This window comes from Ostrea edulis, chromosome 9, assembly GCF_947568905.1.
Source record: "Ostrea edulis chromosome 9, xbOstEdul1.1, whole genome shotgun sequence".
Classification (NCBI taxonomy): Eukaryota; Metazoa; Mollusca; class Bivalvia; order Ostreida; family Ostreidae; genus Ostrea; species Ostrea edulis.
This window is the reverse complement of record NC_079172.1, coordinates 57,320,621-57,345,043: the sequence shown is the minus strand read 5'-3', so window position 1 is coordinate 57,345,043 and position 24,423 is coordinate 57,320,621. Positions and strand designations below refer to the sequence as shown.

Sequence of the window (24,423 nt, the reverse complement as noted above, 5' to 3'; positions counted from 1 at the left end):
GAATCAATCAAATATGAAAATATTTCCGGTGATGCTCAATATAAACATTATACCAATAAATAGGATTTTCGGTGAATTTATTGTTTGTTATCCTTTCTCTTAATTTGGTTTAAAACTTGCTGGAGTATGAACACCACCACCCAACAGAAAATGGATATATAGAGATAGAAATATCCATACATTCACTATCAATCAAAACGTAAGGTACATCAATGTTATTTTACTTTTCATTAAAAAAATTCAAACCCTTTAATTTGTTTTTGAAATATTCTCCAGACAAAGAGACACTTTTATACAAAATAGAGATTTGCACAACTTTGTAATAATCTAAATATTCTAATTTAAACTAAGAAATGCATAACTTCGGTCTTAAAAAACCCAATGTATCTACGTTTAAATCAAATCTCTTCAGGAATTTTTAGATATACTCTTTTAGTTCAAAAAATGACTAAGTCCATATGTAGAATAACGCCTGTAAATTAAGGGAAAATTGTCCAATCAATATGTAAAATACCTGTTGCACATTTTTATATGGTGAGTAATGAGTGTGCAAATTTTCGGAAAAATTCATACCCTAGTTTCGTAGAACATGCTCGGAAAAATGATGTCTACAGACAGACGGACGGACATGCTGATTCCAATATACCCCCAAACTTCGTTTGCGGGGGGTATAAAAATCAAAAAGATAATCATTTGCAGGGATTATTCTGTGAAGTATTGCAGCCATCGTAATCCAGATTCTCTAGTATTACAATGTAGTAACCTTGAATTGTTGCAAGCTGTATCAATGAACCCCTCGCTATTATATCTCTATTTTGAGACAGGAATATTCACTTACAACTTCTGACCAATAACAACATAACATTCTTTTAATAGATTCAAAAGAAACGAATTTTTATAATTCCCTTTACATTTTCTTTTCTATCTCTCGCTCTCTTCCTCTCCCTCTAACACATATTCATTCTAGAAAATTTGTTTTCACATTTGAGAAGTTTGAAAATTTCTAAAATTGTCATCTAGATCAAATACAATTCAATAAGCATCATGTTATGCATTGAAATATATTTTAAAGAAAATATAAACACAGAAACTTGATTAGAATTCATTACGCAGTTACTCCATTCCTACCCCAGAGGACCCACACACAACGAAACCACAATTTACTCCATTCCTACCCCTTGGGACCCATACACAGCGCAACCACAATCTGGCAAATGTACCGCTGCATATTTGTTAGTTGCCTTAGAGAGACTCCTGATGAACCCGACATACCACTGTATCTTTAACCATGGCTGGGGTATCTGAAATAGCAATACTGTTCCCATTGGCAACAGTATCCAACCTGATTACCAAGACCTGCATACCTTTCATCTCGCATGAAATGATCACACATACCTCATCACCAACTCTAGCGCGTGCAACTCAAACTCACCAGCACGACACTCCAATACATCCATAAAAATTTAATTAGAAGTAAATACAGTATATATACTTAGTGATGAACTTACTTATGGTTTTACTTATGATATATTATTACGCGGATTTTATTCCAGTAAAGCCTTGAAGTTGTATGTTCCGAATTTCGACAATTTTTTTTACATTGTAAAAATGCTGTTAAATTATTACACGTACGTATTGTATGGGGCTGTACGACATGTTGGTGATGAATTCCACTACATGTTTAATTGCAAGTCTCTGATTGATGTAAGAAAACAATGTTTATCATCGAAACAAATACGTCTAAAAAAAAATATCATCACATCTAAAGATATAATGAATTCAAACAAGCAATCTTTTCTAAGAAAATTGTATTCCTTTATAAGAAATATTGATAAACTACGTTCCCCGACCCAATGGCTACTCGAATCTAAAACTGCATATGTTGCCAATCTCCATACTCACACATGCCTTAAAACATTTGGTGATATGTTACCGTCACTTTTATATAAAATACATGTACTAAATCTCTGTATACAATTGTGTAATTGTGATGAGAAATAAATTCAGTTCAGTTGTCATACATTATTTCACCTGTTTTAACAAAAATTATTTTATTTTAAATCGGTGTTTACAAACAACTGTCACTCGACCAGTCCTTTGCTAATCAATGTCACAAATTAAACAGCTTTCGTAATAACACCCTATCTAACCTTTTCACGGGCGGTAGTGTTGTTAAAACATAATGCAAATTTTAAAAACATCCGAATCCTACAATATTCATTAAGGTTCGGCTAATCGCATTGTTTGAGGTTGGACGTCCGGAAACAATACCATGGTCACTCATGAACATTCCATATACTGTATTACATTGTAAGTTACTCATTTTATTGTATGTTTAGTTATCTCATTTATTTGTCGTACTCATTTATGAAAACTTAATATTTACATGTACTCATTACCAGACACAAGTTTAATAAGCTACCCTGAATACAAATGAAAATTAGTATCAGCCATCAAGCTGTGACTAAATAAAGCTATTACCTGGTCGTTTTAATTTTCGTATCTATCCAGGTTAGCTTATTCGATATATGGTTTAACCTATAAATCTGTGGATCATACGTTTGAACTTCTTTTACGATCATAACTGGTTATTATAAACAAGTAAAGATAACCGCCCAAACCAACAGTGGGCAATCTCATAAATCCTATAAAGAATAGAAAATTAAGAGTTGGGAAAACACGGACCCCTGGACATACCAAAGGTGGAATCAGGCGTCTGATTAAGTACATTGTATAGTATAAGCTTCTACTGTTGACCGGACACATTCGCCGTGAGCCCTATATCCCGATCTGGTAAAAGGATGTCATTGCTACATGTAGATTTCAACTAGAGTATAGTAATCCTTTGGTTATAACACCCAGGCAATAATAAAATAATGTTCAAATCAAGCAAACCGCGTTTATTGTGACATTTATACTAAACCTCATATGAGGGGGGGGGGGGGGGGAGCAAAACGTGTAATTATATCATCAATTTATGCAATACAATTAAAATTATGCAATACACTCAAAAACTGAGTGGAAAATACATTACATGTATATACTTTAAATTGTAAAAAAACAACAACAACAAAAACCAAACAAAGCCATCAAAAAGCCACAATAATTTAGTTTCCGGTTATTGGCATAGCAACGTAACTATTAGTTTTCAAAACTTGGTTTCAGTCAGTCTCATTAATATTCATACTTGGCTATTAAATCATATTGTTTAAACCATACTTCAGCATTCTCTCTAAAAGGTTTTGAACTCTAGCCGTCCTTTTCGAAGGCATATTTGGTTAATCATATAAAGCGATAATGTTTCGAGAATTTTTCTGCGGGAAAAATTGACAGCAGGTTGGATTCGATTGACTTTCTTGTTTATCTAAAATGGAGTCTTTCCAAGATCTAAGTCGTCATTGCCAACTTGACGCAGGGAACAGAAGTGTTCTATTCTCTTGTCAATTTACGTTCCGTTAAAGCACATGCACGACTTCGCAAAGGAGATGACAGAATCGATTTTTCTCTCTGAGAATAACGACAGAGACAAGTCTTAATTTTGGTATAACAGCACCATTGATGAAGTAAACTACAAGTAACAGGCTTAATTAGGGGAATAAGCTCGAGAGAAAACTGGAAAGAATTAAATGTGCCAACGCAAATACTTCAAAACGCTTCTGCTCTGACCACTTCATTAGAGAAAACGCAATTAAAAGTCTTCGTTGTTTATGGTGGAACAACATGTCTTTCCGTGAGACAAATTTGAGCAAATAATGATGAATTTAATCGATGTGATGAGTTGATTGCTTAAAACAGAAAAATTGCATTTTCAATACATACTCTTTACGCTTAAGATGGCTGTACATATGTAACTAATGGGGTCTTTGTACGGTGTACCTATATTTACATGGGGAAGATTTCTAACCACAGGTATAACTGGTTGGAATTGGTATTTTGATTGAAAGTGAAAGTGAAAATTACAACACAGACCAAGTAATAAATGTTGTAACGTTGCATACTGACTACCAATGTAAAATACGTTTCATAATTTGATCGCGACTCTTAAATATGTACATGTAGATTTGTGTGATTATCATGAGCATGGTGTCAATCTTGTTCATTGTGTCACAAAAACACGTGCTATTATTCAATTTGTATTGTTTGATTATCTAATTATTTAATAAGGAATCGGGATTTCAAGCTGAAGTACATATCATGCCCAGGACAACAAACCCGAATAGAAAGAAATCATTTCTATACATCAAATTGTAATCAAGATCAGATTCATCTCTGCGGATATTAAAGCCCCGCGAAATCTTCGTCCTAGCCATTCATTTTCCCAGATTAACGTTCCAAATCGACAATTTCCTGACTTAAGCCTGCGTAATTATAAATTGTTTCATCATTTTGCTTTAACGCTATTATAGGAGTGGATGCACGACGATTCAATGTCTCATACAGGGGTGTGATGCAAGTAAGAGATCAAAGGGGAAGTTTAATTAAAAGCAACCAGAATGTTAATTAAGTATCTTTTCTTTTATTACTGCAAATGCGTTATGTTTATAGAGCGTATTTTTCATTTCCATCAAGACGCCGGCCGGAAAAAAGCGAAGAGTCACTAATTCTCGTACACCTAGTGTTACAGGCTGTACTTGGACATTTATTTTCTATAAAATAAAAAAGTACGAACGTATATTGTTTAAATCGGTTAGATCTCCTGTTTGACTTAAAACGCATAACATGCCTTTCACACTTCAAGGACTTAATACAAAAAGCCCAAGAGTTATTGGAAAGCATGCGTATGCTACCCACATACACATGGGCTGGGATTCTCGAAACGATCTTAAGTCGAAACTTGGACTAAATTATGAGATTTTACTCAAATTTTGACTGTTCATGTAAAAGAACACTCACACTTACGTTTGATTTTTGTTTTGTTTTTTCGAAAAATCCAAGCCTGCACACAGGTACTTCAATTAGTCGTTTTATTTTCATGTTAAGGTATTATATCATTTCTCCATTAACGATACGTTTCATTTTACGTGTGTTTGATAACTTCATATTTGACAGATATTGGATGTTCCACTTTGGTTTCTACGCATCAGTAATATAAATGTGTCATATTTGTAAGTTTGAGATTGATAACTACTAGATTGATTGAAGAATTTCAATACGTCAAATGTTTCTTTTTAATTAATTCTACAAAATTTAATAAACAAATTACATCGTTCTTTTACAAAACATTACTCCCGCTGATATATTTTTTCTAAACATACAGTAAACAGACGGTCCTTTATTTATGTAAACCTACAGTAAACAGACGGTCCTTTATTTATCTAAACGTACAGTAAACAGACGGTCCTTTATTTATCTAAACATACAGTAAACAGACGGTCCTTTATTTATCTAAACATACAGTAAACAGACGGTCCTTTATTTATCTAAACATACAGTAAACAGACGGTCCTTTATTTATCTAAACATACAGTAAACAGACGATTCTTTATTTATCTAAACATACAGTAAACAGACGGTCCTTTATTTATGTAAACCTACAGTAAACAGACGGTCCTTTATTTATCTAAACGTACAGTAAACAGACGGTCCTTTATTTATCTAAACATACAGTAAACAGACGGTCCTTTATTTATCTAAACATACAGTAAACAGACGGTCCTTTATTTTTCTAAACATACAGTAAACAGACAGTCCTTTATTTACCAAAACAAGATGTACTTACATTTCATGGGGAAAACCACTTGTGTCTCGTTCGTCACAGAAACGGTAATTGTAAATCTGCAAGAAATCACAAAACAAGTTTAGGGCGTTCGATCCAGAACATTGTTTATGTCATGCAATCGGTAGCCATTTCCTGATTGTCTTTGCCTGTAAGATGGTCTGAACTGGAGGAAGAAAGAAAAAGTTTTGCCAAAGATTTTCAGATAAACCTAAATGGGCTTCTTCTCAGAGAGAACGACATACAAAAGATTTATGTGGACATACCGACTATATTTTAACACTGCATTAGATTTCATTGACAAGACTACTCGTTTACATCATCTTCATAACTATTATAAAAGTTCCTGTGCCAGATTCATTGTCCATAGCAGGAAATGAAAACATTGATACGGCCCCATACTACCGGGGCAAAACAACAGATGTCATTAAGATATTGGCGTTCGAATTATCGTTAGCATTGGTAATCGGTCGTATTGTGAAGGATCAACAGCAACCTGAGGATTAACAACTCAAACAGTTTAACCTAAATAGAAAAACCTTTCTTACAATTCTAACAAAATTTAACACTTTGTCATGCATATTGCCCCATAAAATTATGTGCGTAATGTAGAAACCAAGCTGAACTGGTATTCAGTTTTATTTAGTTAGTTAAATTGTTCACTAAGCATTGGTGAATATAGTTGAGTGGTCTTCTGTTTAGTCATCATTTTATAATTCCTAATTACAATGTAAATGTCAATTGGATCAATGCTTATAAAGAGCAAGAAATGACCAAGTTGAGAAATATATAGTTTAATTTTAAACGTAGAGCACCTACGCATATAACATGTCATGTAATTTTTAGAATAAATGCATAAAATTAAGGGCTGGTTATATTCGGCGCGCCCGCACCTCAATTTTCTGAAGAACCATTGTTTGTACATCCTTTTCTGCTATTCCTAAGTATGCATTTAGATTTTATACAGTATCAGCAATCTTAAACATAAACACTATATACTAAGTTTGGCCAACCCTGGGATCAAACCCTCTACCCCGGGGATCATGAAATTTACAATTGTGGTAGAAGCCTTCCTGCTCTACAACATTATGCATCTAGTTTTTCTTATACATGTGGGGTTCTAGAGAAGATTTTTGAAATTGGTCAATTTTGAGCAGTTTTTACCCCACCCCTAAAACCCCAGGGGAGCATGAATACTGAAATTTAGAATTTATTTCCCCCTTGTTCCAAAGATGCTTCATATCAAATTTGAAAAGAATTGGAAAGGCAGTTATCAAGAAGTTAAAAATGTTAACGCACGACAACCAATTGCAATAGGTCATCTCAGTAAACTCAGGTGACCTAAAACGTAAAACAAGACTTTCCAAACTGCATTGAACTAAACCCCAAATTGACAATTATTTACTTACTTTCCATTCAATAACAACGCTGTCAGTGAAACTAACTCTGTAAAAGTAAAGAAAATAAAGTACCACTTACGGTACTTCAGACCCATACATTTTATTCAGACTTCTTATTTCTTCAACCTCTCCAACGTTTACATGGATATACTCTAAGATGCATGTCTATAAAACGCGAGAAAAAGGGACAGGGGAACCAGTTTTCTACCTTACTTGTTCCATCTTTTTTTTCCATTTTACTAATACATTCCTGAAGATGTTTGTTCCTGGGGTACTATTAGATCTTTTTCTGTTTATTTAAGAGTAAATTTTGTTCATGTCTCAGAAGAATACACCTATAGGTCGGTATGCAATTATAATAAATAAAAAAAGTATACCTGTATCATTACTAATGTAGAACTAGTGAAAAGTCTGCGCGCGAACGCGCAGTTTTTAAAACAGATAAAATAGCCATAGACATTGAATTCCTTTTACAGCGCGTGTATTAATTTCTACATGACGAAACCCGAACTTAATTGAAAACTGTTGTAACGTTGAAACTCTAATAGACATCAGCAATAATTTAGTTTTATTAGGAATGATTTCATTGTTGTTGTGAAGGACATAACCATAAAAAAAGATTATGAAAGTACTCTGAATGTTCACTACTTCTAGGGCTGTTTAATGCACTGTAAATTCGACAGCGAAAATCTATCATCAAGTAGGTTAACATTAAAAATTCTAAGCAAGAAAAATGAACTTCAAATGAATTCCAACGTGTGTGATTAAAGGTGATATTTTTTACATTCCCCAATCTCGAAGAAGGATTTGGGTCAAATTTGATTGGAAAACACATAACATTTTACGAAATGGAATTTTTTTTTTTACAGATTTAGAGATTGTGTTCCTCTCGTAGTTTGGCAAAATATCTTTCTGATTCCAAATCAACTATATATTATTGTCAAAAATAAAATAACCTTAAGATTATAAATGTGAAGACCATGGACCATATTGCTCATATGAGGTTACATGAAAAACATGTAAAGAGTTGGGGAGGGCGGGGCCGGGTGTCATAGTGTGAACTACATTTTAAATTTACACTAAAAGGTTGTAACATAAATATACTATTCGAATTTGACATGTGTCTTTGTTACTGAATTTTGAAATTGTTGTTAATACCAACGATTCTTTGCAATACCTTTAATCCCTCACCGGACTACATCCAGGGCCAAAGAACTATAGTTTGAATGCTCCAGAACCAGAGGATGCTACATGCGACATAATAATGAAAGTTAAGTTGTCAAGTTACATCCTTGCGGTTCTTCAGGAGAATGTTTTTAAACAATTGTCCTATACATATTCCAAATATTTACCCCCTAGAGATTCCAGTAGATCTTGAGAAATGAAATGATTTTCAAAGGATGGCATATCTATATGTAAAACTTGAAAGCTCCTTTTTAGACCCTCTTTGGTCACAGGGATGCATATGATGGTTTGAAACTTGATTGTACACTACATGATGATGTTTACATATTCATGATATGTTGTTTCCTTATAGTTGTTGAGATAATTTCTTACGTAAAGTTGATATCCTATTGTTGGTTGTTGGGGATAATTTCTTACGTAAAGTTGATATCCTATTGTTGGTTGTTGAGATAATTTCTTACGTAAAGTTGATATCCTATTGTTGGTTGTTGAGATAATTTCTTACGTAAAGTTGATATCCTATTGTTGGTTGTTGAGGTAATTTCTTACGTAAAGTTGATATCCTATTGTTGGTTGTTGAGATAATTTCTTACGTAAAGTTGATATCCTATTGTTGGTTGTTGAGGTAATTTCTTACGTAAAGTTACTATCCTATTGTTGGTTGCACATTGACCCCAGAGGTTATGGTGTAACCAAAGTTGAATAAAATAATACGTGAACATGCTTGCATAATAATTCGTCAATACATTCTACTTAGGAAAAGGCTTTTTAAGTTATAATAGTTCCAATACATCAACATCACCCTTGTGGTGGCCTTTTTCAGACCCAAGGGTCATTGAACTTGAATCCACTATACTTCAAGAGTTTGCATATTAATTTGATAAATCGTCAATCATCACGATAAATTGCAGATAGATGGATTTTTCGTGTGTATCCTGAAAATATCGTACAAGGACTCTCTGCCCATTACATCTTAAAATTTCCTTTGCGCTCTATTGAATTAATCATTTACGATAATTAACTTTTCCGGGCATATTTGTTTTTGGATTAAATGTGTTCATGTAGTTGTGACGTCAGCAAGATAAGCCCTCGTGTTATGATTTTTTATAAGAATAAGGACAAAGTCCTTTATGAATTTAAAACCATAGGCGCTCCCCATTTCATTTCGTAAACAACGAATGATAAAGTTATACAGATTTACCCCTCAATACTATAAAATCAACAAGACCTGCAACTATCCGCCATTTTTTATGTTGCCTGGGACCGGGTTAACTCGGCAGTTCACCAGCATTTGGTGCCCTAGTTTTTTGACAAAGTATTCTTTTGTTTACTGACATTCTCTCTGACACTAGGTTGATATCGGTCGGAAGTTGTTGATTTTCGACAACTCGTGTATTTTTCAAAGAAGCTCGAAAATCATATTCAAGTAGAAACGAGGCCCCGTGTCACTGCATGTTTAAATATACATTGAATATCGATCCTTCGGATGAGACCGAAAAAAACCGAGGCCCCGTGTCACAGCAGGTGTGACACGATAAAGATCCCTCCCTGCTCAAAGGTCATAAGTGCCGAGCATAGGCCTAGATTTTGCAGCCCTTCACCGGCAATGGCTACATCTCCATATGAGTGAAAAATTCTCGACCGGGACATAAAAGAATACACAACCAACAACGCCAGCTGGGTAGTTAAGTAGGTTTACGTGAGTGTTGCTGATTTGTAGCGATAAACGCACGCGTTGGAGTCAAGTAGCGGTTTGATTTTTCTCAAATTACTTTCTTCTAAAACTGTATGTTTTCACTAAATGTGGTTAAGTTGAAACGTTTCAATTTCAAAGTATTATTGTACATATCCTATACTTTCCATCTATATTAGGTGTGTTGTTCCTCCTTAAACGAACGTAGATTTGCGCGAAAATTAAAAAAAATATTGATAATGTCATCGGAGATAGATCACACAATATAGGAGTAGTTGTATTCGGCGCGTCCGAGCGTCACAATTATAGCACAAAAGATCAATTATTACCATGATTTGATTTAATTTAAACATATTTTATTGATAAACTCAAAATGATCGGGTAAGAGGCATAGTATATGTAGGCCCTCACTCAATTACTATGATATTTCTTTTATTAAATCGCTTAGTACATTGCACTGTTAAATGGCTTATCAATGGATCGTTTCGATAATAAATTTTAGGATGTAATTCCAGTTTCGATAATTCATCAATTATTCCAACTTGAATCATAAGGAACAATTTCGAAAAATATAATTTGTGAATAATACCGAATGGAGTAAAACAATTTTTTTTATGTCTTCATGCGGTACACATATCAATCCCCATGTGTATGCATATGTGCTTTTATTTATTTGAACTAGATGAAATTGTTATTTGAAAAATAATCATTGTAATAATCACCATTTGCGGATGATTGATTTTTTTTTAGAGACTTTATTAAGAGTTGTCAGTAGAAAAGATAAATAATACAAAAAAGAAATAGAAATTTTAGAATATATATTTTTCAAATGTTCTGAAAAACAAAATGAATCCATGTTAATATAATCAGTTACAATCCAATTACCAATGTTTCGATGCATTTGTTCCAGTTTCACTGAAAGATAGATAAATCCTGGTGTCCAATACTATACATGCAAGCTACATGGAAAACTTTGGAAAATAAGGCGGACAGATTTACATGTACTCTAAATTATCATAAAGTATTTCTTAATTTAATTTCAAATTCTAATATTGTTTGGTAAATACTTAATCAATTTTTTAATCTAAAAATTCATATTTCAAATACCTAAATAAATTTTTTTTATCGACAAAAGTGAAATATATTCCAATTTTAAGGAACGAAAATTAAACACAGCGTGGCATAATACATGTACATGTATCTACAGATGTAGTATTGACCTACCTTAAGTCACTGTTACTGGGCTGGTAGCTGGTCTATAAAATGACCGTTTGAGATCTATCCCATTTATACGTAGCAGGTTTTATCGATTAGGAATGCAACCCAATAGATGTTTTTTAAATATCTATAATTGTGTATAGTTAGTGAAACTCGTTGTATTATCAAAGCGTTGTCTAACATTTCAAGCAGCACAAGGACATTGATGGGCTGTACCAGTACGCTTTATTACAGTGTATAGCAGTTTTAAAAAGCAACACCTCTTCACTCCAAAAAGTAGAAGTAAACAAGAGAGAGAGAGAGAGAGAGAGAGAGAGAGAGAGAGAGAGAGAGAGAGAGAGAAATCAATCCTAAAACAAGAATACAGTGATTGATTGATATGTTGATTTATTGCTATAAGAACTTCTTACTGTGCAGTTTTCCTGTATTACTGGTAATCAAATAATTATGTAACTACACAACGTTCATGTGATTATATATTCATGTTATCGAATGTAACTTTTATTAATAACCTTGTTCGTTAACCGATAACATACTTTATTGTTAAGCAGAGACTAGCTTCATACTCATTGGCAGTAAACATGGCCGTGGATAAATTTGACAAATTGGCGCCCACTTTCCCTTCTCTACATAATATTCATCATATCACATAGATTTAACATTTTCTAAAGGAGATTAATTTCCTATGGGAAGTTAAATTTCTTGCAGGACAAGTAGTTTTCCTATAATATAGCACTTGATTTTAGAATATTAATATAGGATTTTTCCCCCACATTTCCCGACAAGACTTCGTCTCTTGGGGGAAATAAGCTTTAATATTCGAAAACTAAAATACTGTAAAATTTAAAATAATTAAGCTAGTTTGAATTTCAAAGTCAGGGTTATGGAAATCCTTGAAGGGCCAGCCAATCAAGGAGGTAAATTAAGTCCGTCCGGAGTACCGTTAAATCAATGGTATACAGGTTTTACTAACTAAATAGTAAATGACTACTTCATGTCCACTTTATAAATCATCGTCTTCAGCTAATCTTTAATTATAAAGACTTCCTACTCATAGTTCTCGCCAATCCCGTATTATACACACCAAAACAAAATTACGTACCATCGACAATATATATATATCTGTGTGTGTGTGTGTATCCCTCTGTGTTTAGTAAACCATAAGTGACATAAGAATTAGATAGGTTACATGAGGAAAATGTTTTGGTTCCAGCTGACAAAGCATGTACATGTAACAATATTGTCTTTCTAAGGCTCATTATTACACCTGTATTTTAAACGAACTTCGTTTTAATTCCACATTTGCTAATCCTATTTATACCTCAAGCTCCCTTTCAGAAGATGTAATTCCCTATAATCACGCTTAAGTTTAAAACACATTTCATATTCCAGTCAATGGAAGGAATGTAAATGAGTTACCGTACCTATGCTAGATTCCAAAACTTAACAAAAACCCTAACAGAGATACATTGAAAAATAATGTTACATATTGTATACAAATCCCCAATATTTGCTCCCCACCACAATGTGAAGGAGAAACTTCAAACGCATAGTGCCACATTCACGAGAAGTGGTGTAAATCAAATGTGGATACTTCATTTTTTTTTTTAGTAAATTTGAAATCGCAAAACATTTTATTTTCCCAAATCAACAATATCGGACTTTTCACCACTTTACAAAACAATTCCTCACGATGAATTTAAGGCTAGGCTTTTTGACATCATAGACTTCATTTACAATCTTTACGTAGTCTTCGATACGTTGGAATGGCGATGGGCACGGATTGTGCTCCTTTATTAGCTGATCTCTTTTTTTTATATTCCTACAAGGCAGGATACATGTATATTCACAAGTTTCTACATAAGAATAAAAAATAGTTTGCTGTTGCCTTCAACTCACCATTTAGATATATCAACGACTAACAATACTCATTTTCATCCATATGTCGATTCGATATATCCCAGTGACTCGGAATAAAAGACACCACAAAGTCTTCCACATTTGTTTCATACTTAGATATTTTATTGACCATAAACGCAAACTAACCACTCAACTTTATGACAAAAAATCATCCCGACTTCAGCTTCTCCATCGTCAACTTCCCGCATTTATTTAGCAATACAATGCATTCCATGATCACATGCATAGGATGTTAATGGTATCTCCACTGATTCGATACGCAAGATCATGCTTTGTGTATGATCAGTTTTTAATTTGAGGCAAGCTACTGCCAATTAAGTTGATGTTACAGAGGTTTGAACAGTCTCGTTTAAACTAAGCATTTTGAAAAATCTATGGTTGGTATAACGATCTAATTTACAAATACAACCTGTCATTAGGTCAAATGCTGTCTGGCGTGTATCATACCAATTTTAGGCCGTTCTTAACATAATAAATTTGACTACGGATTACTCAGTTTACTTGATCAAGATATTGGTCTCACAGCGGGTGTGAACTGTTAACAGGGGATGCTTACTCCTCTTAAGCATCTGCCCTTACCTCTGGTAAGTTTAGAGGTCCGTGTATGTCCTACTTTTCATTTTGTATTCTTTGTAGGAATTATGAGATTGGTAGTTGTTTGTTATCTTCAGCTGTTCATTCTAGTTTGTGCATTTGCTCAGAAATTTCATTTCGAACTATAACAAGTGAGGTGAAATTGTTGATCTAAATTCTTGAATGCTGAAAAAGTTTGATTGATTGATTATTTTGTTTTTTTACGCTGTTTTAGCAATTTTACGGCGGTTAACTAATTGAATTGTGTTTGGTTGCGAGTGTTTGAGTTTCCCTGACGGCCCTCAGTGATCCTACTCTTTTTCGAACATCAGGGATACGATCTTTTGCGTGCCAAGGGGGTTGTGATCCTTGACACGAGTCACCCTTTAACGTCCCATCTGACGGACATAAAAGTTCAAAATACATAAACAGGCTTTTAAAAAACTTAATTCGTGTATATAAACAGTTGTATTATAAAAGTTTTCAAATTTTTCTTTTAAAAAGTCGCATTCTTGTATCATTTGCAGGTGATAATGTCACGAAAGTGTATCTCTGTAAAATTGTAATTTTGAACAGACTAATACATGTAGATGATATCTGCAGTTGTGAAGTATTTTACATGACGCTCCTCGACAATTTTTCTGTAACTCTTCAACCTAAATCGCTTTTCCCAACGAGAATTATTTTAATTTCAAAGGGAGAATAATAAAGCCCTAACTCCTTAATTACCATGCACTTGATCGTCCTTCGTATTCTAAAAGCTCGTTTTAAAATTCCAGTTTTACGTTAATAAGAAGCTTGGCTCTATAAGTCGCTTTTAAAAGCAATGAGTGCATTTAAACATGTTTATTCTTTGTCTTGATCAATGATATGCACTAATCAATATTGTGATCTTTTTTTTGAACAGATGCCGGTGATATATTTCATTTGTTTTTAATCTATAAGACAATGAAATATTCTTCCAAGCCGTGACTTTTAGTATATTAAATTCAACATTTACATGTATTCTTAAACCGATACAGCTTATGAAACAATGCTGGCTAATTTCACATTGTAACCTGGACCTTCAAGCTTGGTTAAAGTTGCGGATAGACCAAAAACAGTATGCTCTCGATCTACGTTCTGGGGCATATGAATACGAGAGGACATATTGTAACAAGATGTATTTATAAAACAATATGCCCTCTCGTTCAGTGATAAAGACATTGACCATCAAAAGCAATATACATATCAGGAAGAAATTTTTTGGGGAAAAAATTTGGTTTAAAAACCCCCCACCTTTATCATGTGCACTTAGCCTGCGGCACATTTTCACACCTCCTACAAGGCCATCAATAATCATACAATTTATCAACACCTCGCTATATCGACAGTACTTTCCTCAGCACTTATTAGTAAATATCAGAAACCACAGCAATTCTCAGCACCAACAGAAATTATCAGTGCCAACAGTAAAAATATCAGAACTTATTAGCAACAACAGCACAACAGTAATTATCAGCAAAAAATGAAACCCTCAGTACATGTTTCGTCCAGTAGTGATATGTAGCTAGTCAAGTACATGCCTTTCAAGACGGTCGATGTCTTTATCCCTGAACGAGAGGGTACATGTATATTGTTTTATAAACACATCTTGTCACTAACACTGATTGCAACAGGTAACGGTCGAAATATCCTATATCTACACTTGACCTCAACCCGTGCATACACGGGTGGATATAAGATACATGCAATTACATGTATTGTATTGAATTTGGAAGTAAAAGTCGGACATTAGAGTTTTGAAGCCTTACATGTATTTGAATAAAAGTAAATGTACATGTATTATTAGCCGGGCATATTGCTCAAAGAATACTCCCAATCTCAAAAACACAAAATCTAAATCAACCACAACGAAATAACATGTTGATGAACTTTACAAAATTTATAGCTAGGCAAAATACAAGAGGCCCACAGGCCTTATCGGTCACCTGAGTACTAGTGCAAAAGTATCACTACTCCCAAGGGCTATGAAATCTAGAAAAAAGTTCTGTTCTCAATATCTAAGCTAAATTCTAATGTTCAGCAACAGTATAAAACAAGATGTGTTCTTAAAACTTTAGTGCCCTCAAAAGTACATACAGTGATGAAAGAATTTACATAATATAATAGGTGTATTACCATTAAAACATATGACTGGGCCCATCCTACAGTCAAAACCCTGGGTTGTGAAATTCACCATTTTATGAACAACCTTTTCTCCTATTCCTAAGTATGCATTTAGATTTTATACAGTATCAACAAACTTACACATAAACACTATATACTAAGTTTGGTCCTACCCTGGGTCAGAACCCCTACCCCGGGGATCATGAAATTTACAATTTCGGTAGAGGCCTTCATGCTCTACATTACTATGCATCTAGTTTTTCTTAAACACGTGCGGCTCTAGAGATGCTTATTGAAAATTGTTCCCTGGGGTGCAGGAATCCTGAAATTTATAATTTATGTCCCCCCTTGTTCCAAATATGCTTCATACCAAATTTGAAAAGAACTGGAATGATGGTTATCAAGAAGTTAAAAATTTCTATTGTTAACACATTTAATAACTGACCATTTTAAGATTTTGGCCCTACCCTGATACCTAAACTCCTACATCTGGTATCATCAAATGTACAATTTTGGTTAAGGACTTCCTGCTTTTTCTAAATATCTATCCCGTGGGGATCCGGGATAGAATAGGTCCTCAGTACCCCTTGCTTGTCGTAAGAGGCGACTAAAGGGGCGGTCCTTCGGATAAGACCGCAAAAACCAAGGTCCCGTGTCACAGCAGGTGTGGCACGATAAAGATCCCTCCCTGCTCAATGGACATACGCGCCGAGCATGGGCTTAAATTTTGCAGCCCTTCACCGGCAGTGGTGACGTCTCCATATGAGTGAAATATTCTCGAGAGGGACGTTAAGAAATATTTAATCAATCAATCTAAATATCTATTTAGTTTCAATTCAGTATCAATAGCACTAAAGAAGATTTTATTTAAGTGTTTGATACATAAACACCATATAGTAAGTTTGGCCTCACCCTGGGGTCAGAACCCCTACCCCGGGGATCATGAAATTTACGATTGTGGTAAAGGCCTCCCTGCGCTACGTCACCATGCATTTAGTTTTTTCTTACACATGTGCGGTCCTTGCGATAATAACTTCGTCCTGGCGTTTCAGAACGGCGTTACACGGTTTGTGTTCTTTGTTTTTATTTGTAATTTCTTAGCCCAGTGGTTCTGGATAAGACTTTAAAAAACTTTTCTCTATTATTTATTTATATGTAAAACTTTGACCCCCTATTGTGGCCCCATCTTACTCCCGCGGGTTATGGTTATAACAGACTTTTAATTTGCACAATATCAGGAAGCTTTCAGGTAAATTTCTATTTTCTTGGCCCATTGGTTTTTCAGAAGAAGATTTTTAAAGATTTTCCCTATATATTTGTATGTAAAACTTTGATCCCCTGTTGTGGCCCCATCCTACCCCCGGGGGTCATGATTTTAACAAACTTGAATCTGCACTATGTCAGGAAGCTTTCATGTAAATCTCAGTTTTTCTGGCCCAGTGGTTCTTAAGAAGATTTTTAAAAAGATTTTCCCATTATATTTATATGTAAAACTTTGATCCCCTATTGTGACCCCATCCTACCCCCAGGGGTCATCATAAAGATCCCTCCTTGCTCAAAGGCCATAAGCGCCGAGCATAGGCCGAAATTTTGCATCCCTTCACCGGCAGTGGTGACGTCTCCATATAAGACAAATATTCTCGAGAGGGACGTAAAACAATAACTTACATGTACGTATAATTCGTTTTTCAAATTAATAAAAAATCTAATAAGTTCGGGCTTGATATTCAAATTATCATTCAAATTATCGGAAATTTTCTGAATTGCGTCTTGCGTGCTTTCTGTAAGTAGATCAACACAAACATGTATTAAATGGGGTAAAATCAGTTGTCAAAATGTCATTTTGGTTTATTTTAGAATTTTACCCAATATTGAACACTTGATGTTACATGTCAGTACTCACAAATGTATGCATCGTGTATAAGTTTCTTCCCCAGGGATACACGGCAAATATTGACTGAATAAAAATAAATAAAGATAAAGTTTTGCCGACCCATGACCCTATTTTTTTTTTCTAGATGTAATCGGAAACACCTAATTTTTTTTTTTTTTTTTTTGCCCAATGTGATTTGTATGAGAAGTCCTTCACAATGTGTTTTGTATGAGAAGGCCTTCATTATGTGATTTGTATGAGAAGTCCTTCATAATGTGATTTGTATGAGAAGTCCTTCATAATGTGGTTTGTATGAGAAATCGAATCAAATGAGATGCACATTGTGCGTTGCTTGATGGATTGGGACAATCCAGATTAATGCAGCGTATATTGTTGAGCTTTACATCCCTTTCTCATTATAAGTATGGACCAAAATGAATAATTCATTTTCTGAAATACGGTATTAATTAATGCTAGTACAGATTTCATCGAGAGAATGCCAATTTGAAACATCGGTTTTGATAGGCATTTTGAATTGATGTCATTCTCGGAATTCGGAGTGCATGCATGTAACAAATTGTACATATTGAATTATCACAAGACTTTTCACGCGTCTCAGATATGCATTAAATGTTTCATACATAAATCATGAAGGTGATCATTTCGGCTTCCTTCTACCAATCGTTCTGATACATCATACTTGTTTGATGTGACTGCTGTAGTGTGATATTTACATTCACTGAATCTTTTCTTCACATTGCTTTTGTTGTAAACTAGTTCGATCCGGTTTTCTAGTACCATCTGTCTGTGTAATCATTTATTTACCAAATATGGAGCGTCATCAAGGTCAAATGGTGCGTTGCCTGCACTGTTTAACGTAACGAATGGCTCAACCATATGATGTCTTAGTACCTAAATCTAGTTTATGTTATAAAACAATACTTAAAATATAAATAACAAGAGGTACTGTGAGCAATGCTCACTAAGAATACCCCCGCTTACTCCAATCTCCCAAAGGGTGTTGGTAATAGGTATAAACTACCTCTTTTCTGAGTGTAAAAAACAAATGGCATGACAAACCGAACCATGTTGCTATTTCGATGTCCAGTGCGCGTGACCTTTGACCCTTTGACCCCAAAATCGATAGGGAACATCTTCATCCCATGGGTAGTCCATATGTATGATATGGTGACTGTAGGTGGAAAGGATAATGCTTTAGAGCCCGGAAACCATATTGCTACTTCGATATCCAGTGCGCTTGACCTTTGACCTTTGGACCCCCAAATCGATAGGGAACATCTTTATCCCATAGGTAGGACTATATGTATGATGTGGTGACTGTAGGTGGAAAGGATAAGGCTTTAGAGCCCGGAAACCATATTGCTACTTCGATGTCCAGTGCGCTTGACCTTTGACCTTTTGACCCCCAAATCGATAGGGAACATCTTTATCCCATAGGTAGGACTATATGTATGATATGGTGACTGTAGGTGGAAAGGATAAGGCTTTAGAGCCCGGAAACCATATTGCTACTTCGATGTCCAGTGCGCTTGACCTTTGACCTTTTGACCCCAAAATCGATAGGGAACATCTTCATCCCATGGGTAGTCCACATATATGATATGGTGACGGTAGGTGGAAAGGATAATGCTTTAGAGCCCGGAAACTATTGCGTCTACAGGCGGACGGACGGACGGACGGACAGACAGACGGACAACCCGATTCCAGTATAACCCCCCCCCCACAACTTGTTGCGGGGGGTATAATAACATGTCTTTCTTTGTTGTTTCATCGGGTGATGGAGGTAGCAATCATTGCAGAAAAATGTTACGTACCCACATGCGGGTTATTATTTTTCTGCAATACTTTCAGCAGCAAAAGATGAAGAACTGCTAGTTATAATATTAGGATAATTCTAAGTTACGTGGGTTGATTGATTGATTGACTGGACTTTTTTTTTTTACGTCCCGTCTAGAATTTTTCACTCATATTGAGACGATAAAGGACACATCGCATGTTTCTAAACTTTTAATTTTTTTCGGCAAAATTAATTCATTTCATGCCTAAATCTACTTTACACGTGATTTTCGAGTTTGAAAGCAATGAAATTCAAATATTGCGATATGCATATTTTCTATTTTACGTGCCATTATTTCTGATGTCATATGCGACCTCAAGCGAGAAGGTTTGAAAACAGTTGTTAGCCATTTCATAAATAGATTACATTTAATTGACCACATTAATGGCTTGTAAATAACACTGCATTAGGGTGTTTTGTGCTGTTTAAAGGTGTCCTAGCTGTCAGTAGAAAAGATTTAAACTGGTTTTTTCAATTTTCGAAGTACGGTATGAGGGAGAAGACGTGAATATTTTTTGTCGGCACAACGACATTGCCATAAAAAAACCCAGTGGCATTTGTCCCTGTACTTTTTTCAAAAAAGCATTTGGACAAAGACGTAGATAAACTGCAAGAAAATGGTTCTATCGAAGCTAAGTACTGTTCCATGTAGGCACACAGCATATGAATTCCGTGCGTGGATAGTTCAGATCAAAATGGAATCAATTGGTCAACGTTGATAACGGCGACAATTGCTTTGTGCTAGCACTAAAACACAGTAATTGAAGTGAAATTGACGTAAAGCACCACATTCATTGTCCACTTAATAAAACCAAAAACTTTTTTTCTTGAGTTCGACAGTACATTCACTTCATTTCAGTGTGGAAACAATCGGAAACTTTTCCAAACTTTGACTTGTGAATTGAATTAAAGCTGTATGACCTGATGTTCATGTATTATTTTTGTACATTATTACTTTAAAGCAGATGAATTACTTTATAAAGTTATTAACTTTCCCTTAATTACATGCTTGAAAACATCTGCATGTAAACGAAAACAGTGAGAATATTATTTAGAAAGTAAATATAGTGTGGTACATATATAAATCATTCCATAATAGACGTCTATAAATAGACCCACGCGCGTCAGAGGAATCCCAACATGATGTATTAACTCATACACAACTGTCTAGTGTTAAGGCTGTAAAAGCGTAAAACAACGAATTACTAAGAGGTATTTGCTATTTTTATTTCTATTAAACTTATGGCACGGTACTGTTGTAACAAAATACACAGCTTTACACAGATAGGACCACCGATGATCTGAAAGTTTGAACTGGTCACGTGACTGTCACTTGAAATGGTAGAGTGACGCGGTTATCTAAAATCAAATAATTTGGGTTAAAACAGGTGAAATAATGTATGATATATGTCATACAGCCTCATAACTACATACGTGCGATGATTTAATAGCGTTGTTACGAAATTGGAAAAAAACCATTTTAATTCGGACTATACAGCTTTAAGGGTGACGGGCCTAATTCATTTCTACAATAGAGATCTTGTTCAAATTTTGATATACGGTAAAGCATGCATTAATGAGTTAAAATCTATGAAAAAACAAATGAAAATCGTTTTTGATTTTCAACGGGGGCGTTTCAAATGTTGGCTATGAAGTAGTCGTAATTGCAAAGGAAATATAGGGAAATTTCCAATGTGCAATAAAAGTTAACATTAAAACTACAACAGAGTTTTAATCCAAACAATATGTTTGTAAAACACATATGCATGCCATGCCCCCCCCCCCAGTGCAAAATTGAAAAGGGTTATACACACACATCATTTAATTAATAACAGTATCATCAATTCAAAATATTGAGCAGACTATATATTCCTATGTCAAGAATGGATTGACCATGTGACCTAAAATCAATAGGTGTCATCTTCTCCTGACGATGTACCAGTGTACCAAATTTGATGTATGTCAAGCAAAGGGTTCTCAAGATATTGAACGTATATTCCTATGTCCAGTTTGATCCTTGACCATGTGACCTCAAAATCAATAGGGGTTATCTTCTCCTGATGATGTACCAGAGTACCAAGTTTGATTGACTGATGTTTTCCGCCACACTCAACAATCTTTCAGTTATATGATGGCGCCCAGTTTTTATTGGTGGATTGTATCTTGCTTAACGTCTCGTTCGAGAATTTTTCACTCATATGGAGACGTCACCAAGACTGGTGAAGGGCTTCAAATTTAGTCCTATGCTCAGCGCTTATGGCCATTGAGCAGTGAGGGTTCTTTAGCGTGCCACACCTACTGTGACACGGGTCATCCGTTTTTAAGGTCATCTCCGAGGACCCGTGACATTCACACCTGATGCCGAACGTTTGGCGATGGAACTGTGACTGACGACTGTTTTAACGACTTAGGTCTGTCGCGTTTATTGGTAGAAGAAAGAACCCAGATACAATGTACCTAAATACAATGTACCTGGGAAGAGACCACCGACCTTCCGAAAGTAAACTGGGAAACTTTCTCACTTACCAGCGCGAGCGTGATTCGAACCCGCGCCGACAGAAGTGAGAGGCCGTGTGATTTTGAGCGCGATGCTCTAACCACTCGGCCCCCAGCAAGTTTGATGTCTGTCAAACAAAGGATTCTCTAGACTTTGAGTGGTCATATTCCTATGTGCAGTTTGACCCTTGACCTTTGACCATGTGACCTCAAAATCAATAGGGGTCACGTACCCCTTAGGATGTACCAGTGTAACAAGTTTGCTGTCTGTCAAGCAAAGGGTTCTCAAGATATTGAGCGGACAGTATATTCCTATGTCCAGAGTAGATTGACCCTTTGACCTGCAAAACAATAGAGGTCCCCTTCTTCTCATAACCAACCCACATATGAAATATAATTACGATCAAGTGAATGGTTCTCAAGATACTGAGCGGACAACATGTGGTCTACCGACCGACATACTGACGGACCGAGAGGTGGAAACCAATATGCCCCTCTTCTTTGAAGGGGGCATATGTAAGGGAAAAGGATGGGTCATTGGCAAAAATTTTCAGGGGAGCATGTTAAAGGACGATTTTTGGCCAGTTTTCAATGAAAATGTCATTAAATAAGAAATGGATAGGTTTTCTACTTGTAGTTTTATACTTTTCCTTTATATTAAATAATTATATGGATTAGGAAAAAGTTAGTAACAAAAGAGTCTAGATTTTTTTTTACTTCGTTGTGCATACCTATGACAGTTTGATTCATGGCATATGCGCGGGAGGTTTACAAAACACGGACAATTACAGAATCCCAGACATTACACACAAAACACAGAAGAATCACGGACAGATTTTTTAAACTCACAGATTCACAGATACCAAAGTTACGGAAATTCTATAAATTGATTTTATTGAAGAATTTATATGAAATATGGATTAGGTATATTACTTGTATAATTAACGAAATGCAGTCTTAAGTTCAGTCTGTAAATATCGTATGTTCATAATGTGATGAAACAATTACAATGACGTCACAATGCACAGAGACTGTAAATATCAATGTGCGAGGCTTTAAGCACAGAAACGCAAAATTTCGAATTAGGTCTGTCGTCTTTAAATAGCTACAACAGATAATTTTTTGTGTGCGTTTTCGAGAAAATCTGTAATAAAGAAGTTCAAAAATCACATCACGCGCTATAGAATTTCCATTTAAAAATTATCGAGTGAGACGTTAAACAAGATACAATCAATCAATCAATTTCTTAACACAAATTTTCCGCATAAGGCCATGACCAAGTTCTCGAGCAGGAAGCGTCAGCTGATTGTCAGATGGATCACGTGAAAGATGAAGATAACGAACAGTGATCAATCTCATAACTCCCATAAGCAATACAAAATAGGGAGATGGGCAAATATGAATCCCTGGATATACCAGAGGTGGGATCAGGTGCCTAGGAGGAGTAAGCATCCCCTGTCGACCGGTCACACCCACCGTGAGCCCTCTATCTTGATCAGGTAAACGGATTTATCCGTAGTCAAAATCAGTGTGCCAGGAATCGGTATGAAACATATCAACAGCATTTGACCCAATGATAGGTTGTATTGGCAAACTAGACCGTTATAACGACTATAGAATTTGCGAAATGCTGACTTCAAACGAGACTGTTGGAACCTCTGCACCATCACCTTGTTTGTCAGTAGCCTGCTTTGATTTAAAAACTTACCATGAGCAGAACAAGCTCTTGTGTATCCAATCAGTTGAGAGATATAACCACCATATGCAGGTGATAATGGAATATTGCTACATAAACATGGAAAGTTGATGATGGAGAAGCTGAAATCATCCCGTTTCTCATAAAGTTGAGCTGTTAGTTTGCCGTTAATATCTACTTTCAATAAAATATCAAAGTATGAAGCAGAAGTAGACGACTCTGTGGTGTCTTTTATTTCGAGTTCACTGCGATATATCGAATTGTCATATGAATGAAAAATATTATTGTTAATAGATAATACGTGGTCGATATATCTAAATGTCGAATTGAAGGCCATAGCAAAACATTTTTTCTTCTCATAAAGAAGTTTTTTTTTTAAAATAAATTCTGCTTCATAGGAATATAAAAACAGGCAGATAACAAAGGAGCACAATTCGTGCCCATGGCAATTCCAACAGACTGTTGAAAGACCTGATCACCAAAGACCACGAAGAAATTGTCAATGAGGAACTCCAGCATATTTTTATTTCAACTTCAGAGTACTTGTGCGTGTAATCAGAGAGGCGTTTAACAAAGTAATTTTTTGGATGACTGATCACTAGATAGGAATATTTGCGTTTTCCATTTTTTGTTGAAGAAGCAACTGT

At 35.2% G+C, this 24,423-nt stretch overlaps 1 protein-coding gene across 3 annotated transcripts in view; it reads right to left on the bottom strand.

The window, feature by feature from the left end:
* The window catches only part of LOC125658925 (G-protein coupled receptor dmsr-1-like), a 188,095-nt gene that overhangs the window by 30,242 nt on the left and 133,430 nt on the right, over nt 1-24,423 (bottom strand). For all 3 annotated transcript variants that reach the window (XM_056149686.1, XM_056149685.1, XM_048890383.2), the window contains one exon: nt 5,720-5,775. The gene's annotated coding sequence lies outside the window, so the exon portion shown is untranslated. The remainder of the gene's footprint in view (nt 1-5,719; nt 5,776-24,423) is intronic.